Genomic DNA, 6000 nt, shown 5'->3' on the forward strand with positions numbered 1-6000 from the left:
GAACACTTTAGCTAAGTTCAATGAATCTTCAAAGAACTTAGATAAAATGTTGAAAAACCAAAAGCATGTTCATAATAAGGAAGGTTTAGGTTTTGAAAAAGGAAAATTTAAAAATGCTAAAACTCCTATTAGGCAACCGCAAGCCCAAAAGGCAAGCATGCCTAAAAGGAATGAAGCCTTTAAACATCCTCCTCAACATGCTTCATTTAGAAATTATAATCACAATGCATATAGATCAAAAGATGTTGCATTTAGGAAACAACCTAGGCAACCATTTAGAAACATGCATAGGATGCATAATCCAAATGTCATATGTCATTATTGTAATAAAGTAGGTCATATAGCACCCGTATGCTTTACTAGAATTAAACATATAAACTTTCGTAGTCAAGATACGAGATGGGCACCTTATGGGCATTATGCTCATACTAACCATCAAGGACCCAAATTCACTTGGGTATCTAAATCCCAATTTTAATTGTTTTATAGGTACGTGTTGGAGCTAAGGATACAAATTGGTATGTTGATAGTGGATGCTCCAAACACATGACCGGCGATGAATCAAAGTTCACCGCAATAGAGCCTACAAACGGAGGAAACGTGATCTATGGAGACAACAATGCCGGCAAAGTAATCGGCGTTGGAAAAGTTGGTAAAAATTCTTCTACCTCCATAGATAATGTTATACTTGTCAAAGGTCTCAAACATAATCTCATTAGTGTTAGCCAACTTTGTGACAAAGGAAACTTAGTCACCTTTGATTCAAAATGTTGTTTGATAAAAAGGCAAGACACTAATGAAATTGTGCTAATTGGGCACCGTGTTGACAATGTATACATGATTAATCTAAATGAAGTTTCCTCAAATGATGTGAAATGCCTTGTTAGTAAAAATGATGAAACTTGGTTATGGCATCGTAGAGTAGCTCATGCTAACATGGACCATCTTAGCAAGTTGGTCTCTAAAGAGTTAGTAATTGGCTTACCAAAGCTACGTTTTGAAAAAGACGTCCTTTGCGACGCATGTCAAAAGGGAAAACAAATAAAGGCCTCTTTTAAATCCAAAAACATTGTTTCAACAACAAGGCCATTACAACTTTTGCACATGGATTTATTTGGTCCTTCTAGGACTATGAGCTTTGGTGGCAATTACTATGCTTTAGTTATTGTTGATGATTACTCTTGATTTACATGGACCTTGTTCCTAGCAAACAAGAGTGATGCATTTCGAGCATTCAAAAGATTAGCCAAAGTTATTCAAAATGAAAAGAATTTGCATATATCATCTATTAGAAGTGATCATGGTAGAGAATTTGAAAACAATCTTTTTGAAACTTTTTGTGAAGAAAATGGCATTAAGCATAATTTTTCCTCTCCTAGAACACCACAACAAAATGGTGTGGTTGAAAGGAAAAATCGTCATTTAGAAGAAATGGCGAGAACTATGCTCAATGAGGCTAATATTCCTAAGTACTTTTGGGCGGATGCGGTTAGTACCGCGTGTTATGTTATGAATAGGATTATCATTCGACCTATTCTTAAGAAAACACCGTACGAATTGTACAAAGGAAGAAAGCCAAATATTTTCCACCTTCACGTCTTTGGTTGTAAATGCTTTATTCTAAATAATGGAAAAGATAACTTAGGCAAATTTGATGCTAAGGCTGATGAAGGAACCTTCTTAGGCTACTCTTTAACTAGCAAAGCTTTTAGAGTATATAATAAACGCATCATGACTATGGAAGAAAGTATTCATGTCGCTTTTGATGAAACTAACCGTTGTTGTGCTAGAAAAGATTTTGATGAAAATGTAGAAAACTTTGAGTCACTAAATTTGAATGGTGAAGACAAAGAAAAAGATTTAAATGAAGCCTCTACAAGCTCAACAAAGGATAGTGTTCAAGTTGAAGAAATTGAACCATCACAAGCACAAATAAATGCACTTCCAAAGGATTGGCGTACTTCAAAGGATCATCCTCTAGACAATGTCATTGGTGATGTTTCGAAAGGGATAACAACTCGATCCACTTTTAGAAATTTATTTGCATATAGTGCTTTTGTTTCTCAAATTGAACCATCTACCATTGAGTCCGCAATTGATGATGAACATTGGGCTATGGCAATGCAAGAGGAGCTTATCCAATTCAAACGAAATGACGTTTGGGAATTGGTGCCTAAACCAAGTAATCAAACAATTGTAGGAACAAAATGGGTTTTTAGAAATAAACTCGATAAAAATGGTACAATTGTTAGAAACAAAGCTAGATTAGTAGCTAAAGGTTATAATCAAGAGGAAGGCATTGATTATGACGAAACTTATGCTCCCGTAGCTAGATTAGAAGCAATTAGGATGTTACTTGCTTTTGCATCCTCTTATAACTTCAAACTTTATCAAATGGATGTTAAGAGTGCCTTTCTTAATGGTTTCATTCAAGAAGAAGTATATGTTGAACAACCTCCCGGTTTTGAGGATTATGAAAATCCTAATCATGTTTTTAAACTCAAGAAAGCTCTTTATGGTCTTAAACAAGCTCCAAGAGCTTGGTATGAACGTTTGAGCAAGTTTTTAATAGAAAAGGGTTTTAGAAGAGGGAAGGTTGATACAACTTTATTTATCTTGATTGAAAACAAAAATATCCTTTTGGTACAAGTTTACGTCGATGACATAATATTTGGTTCAACTAACGAATCACTTTGCAAGTTTTTCTCAAACCTCATGCAAAGTGAATTTGAAATGTCCATGATGGGCGAACTCAACTTCTTCCTTGGTCTTCAAATCAAACAAGGAAAAGAAGGAACTTTCGTTAGCCAAACCAAATATTGCAAGGAATTGCTCAAAAGATTTGGAATGGACAATGCTAAGGCAATGGACACACCAATGAGCACTACTTGCTACCTTGACAAAGATGAACAAGGTAAAAGCATAGATGTAAAGAAGTATAGAGGCATGATAGGATCATTACTTTATCTAACGGCAAGTAGGCCAGATATCATGTTTAGTGTATGCATGTGTGCGAGATACCAAGCTAATCCTAAGGAATCTCACCTAAGTGCGGTGAAAAGGATTATGAAGTATCTCATAGGAACATTAAATGTTGGATTGTGGTATCCGAAAGGATCCACTTGTGATTTGATTGGTTATTCCGATTCCGATTTTTCCGGTTGTAAATTGGATAGGAAAAGCACTAGCGGCACTTGTCACTTGCTAGGAAACTCTCTTGTTTCATGGCATAGTAAGAAACAAGTAAGTGTAGCCTTGTCTACCGCCGAAGCCGAGTATGTAGCCGCCGGTAGTTGTTGCGCCCAAATTTTATGGATGAAACAACAACTTGTGGACTATGGACTCATGCTTGATCACATTCCTATCAAATGTGATAATACTAGTGCAATAAATTTAACCAAGAATCCGGTTCAACATTCAAAAACCAAGCATATTGAGATTAGACATCACTTCATAAGAGACCATGTTCAAAAGGGTGATGTGGTTATTGAATTTGTCGAAACTAGTAAACAACTAGCGGACATCTTCACTAAACCTTTATGTAAAGAAAGTTTTTTAACATCCGAAATGAACTTGGTATCTTGGATTCTAATCTAATATGATTTGTTTGAATTCATTGTATTTATATTGCTATTTTTGTATCTCTTACTAACTTAAGCATTGGAGATATCCAATTAGCCATTGTTTTGTAGGTTTATGAGTTGATGCATGAGTGATTAATCTTGAGGTAGATTGAAGAATTTGAAGATTATAAACAATGGAGGATCAACAAATTGAAGTTTATAATGGTTTAAGTGAGTATATACATGATGGAACTCAAAGGATTGAAGAAAGAACCACCAAAGGATGCAAATTTGGTGATTTTGGGCAAAATGATGCATGTTGCATCGATGCAACCAAGCTTTGCATCGATGCAAAGCACACAACGTGCTATGTGCATCGATGCAAAGCCTATTGCATCGATGCAAACACGACCAAATTGCACAAAAACACGTGAATTTGGCATTTTTGAGCAACAAAACCCCACTTTTTCATCATCTTCAACCTCACAACTCATATCCCCACATTCAAACCTCCATAACCTCCAAAACAAGCTCACATATAGCTTCATACAACTCACAAAACTTTGATACCCACTACAAACAAATTACATATTTGAAGTCCCCACATTCTCCTCTACAAAACCCATAAAACAAAATCATCCACAATGCCTAGAATCAAGAGAACCATCAAGAAGTCAAAAGGCTCTTCAAGTGTGGTTCCACCTCCAAATGATCATCCTTTGGCAAGGTACTTTGCTTCTAATGAAGATCTTCAATTCTATGAGGCAAGGCTCGCCGGAAGAAAGGAAATTCCTCCGAGGTATCTGGATCCGACCCTTCTTGTCATTCATAAGTTTGATACTCTTAAGGCTATTCTAGTTCATCAAGGCCTCATGGATTTTGTTCAAATTAAGAGTAAATATTATCCGGATTTAGTTGCCATAGCCTATAGTACACTCATGATTGAGATTGATGAGGAAGATGAATCAAATTTCACATTATTCTTCAAGATAGGAAGAAAGGATTATAGGCTAGATGGTGATGAGTTAGCCACCATTTGGGAGTTGCCAAATCAAGGTGACTTGTTTCAAGGTGGTAAAACCCCAATTGATGAATGGGGTTATTCAAAGGACAATGCTATGCATTTGTTCAACCTTGTACAAGGAGCTCACTCCAAAATTAGTTGCAATTCAATGAGTGCGGAACATAGAACTTTGTTATATCTAGTCACCTATGTATTGCAACCTAGAATATCCGGGTATGCGAATGTAAATGATGAAGATTTGATTGTCATGTGGGCTATGATGAATGGGATTAAGATTAATTGGCCATACTTTATAGTACAACATATGATTAGGCTCAAGATGAAGGATAGGAATGGTGGATTAGGATTCCTTTGCCTATGGTCTAAAGTCTTTGATTATGTTGGTATTGATGTATCAAATGAGATTGCCAAGGAAGTACCACCTCAATCTTGTATCAACACTCATCTTCTCAACAAAATGGGAAGAAGAAATGTTGATGAACAAGGTCCTCAAGAGCAAGCTCCTCCACAAGCACCTCAAGCTCAAGAACCACCCTCCTTGGTTGATGTAATGAGAGAATTACAATCCATCAACCAAAACATCCAAAGGATTGAAGTAGAGCATGGTAGGCAACTTGAAGCACTTAATCGTCGTGTGTCTCGTGTAGATCATCGCACGGGTCGCTTGGATCGTCGTATATGAGCATTTCGGCATCCACCTACCGTATGAAGAGGATAATGATGATGATGAAGACCAAGATTGATTGTCTCCTCTTCATCAAGTCACTTTTTATTGCTTTATGTTTATTTGATTATATGAATTGTTAAACTAACTCCTAGTAAGCTAAGGATTTCTATTATGGTTTAAATACTTTGATATTTCCTTCATAATTTTGTTTAATGATTAATGCTTGTATGCTTATTTGGTGAATAACTCAAAATAGGCTTGGTACCCCTATTTTAAGTTAATGTGCATGCTTTGATATATTTCACTTCTTTAGGGGGAATTATGCATGCTTGTTATATATAAAAAGAGGAAATCAAATTCTTTTTGAAAGGGGGATATCTCATCCTTGAGATTAATAGAGAAATTGAACTTAAAAAAATTCATTGTTTTATGCATGCTTCTATGACACATTTCAAACTCCCTTCTTTTTGATAATGTCAAAAGGGGGAAGAGAAGTTTGAGGATATTTGAAGTTTTGAACTTTTGAAAAAGAAGAAGTTTGAGGATTTGAAAAGAAGAAATAAGTTTGCGAAACAATGATTTCAAAAAGACTTCCGCTAAGCAAAAACTTTGATATCTAAATCGTTTTCTTTGATAAACGCCCTTTAAGGGAACAAATGCACATATTTAGGGGGAACTCCTGCAAATTTTTTTTGTGAAGTCTTCTCCAAAGCTTTCTATAAAACAAAGTGCATTATTGTTGCTTT

Source organism: Arachis hypogaea, chromosome 6 (assembly GCF_003086295.3).
Source record: "Arachis hypogaea cultivar Tifrunner chromosome 6, arahy.Tifrunner.gnm2.J5K5, whole genome shotgun sequence".
NCBI lineage: Eukaryota > Viridiplantae > Streptophyta > Magnoliopsida > Fabales > Fabaceae > Arachis > Arachis hypogaea.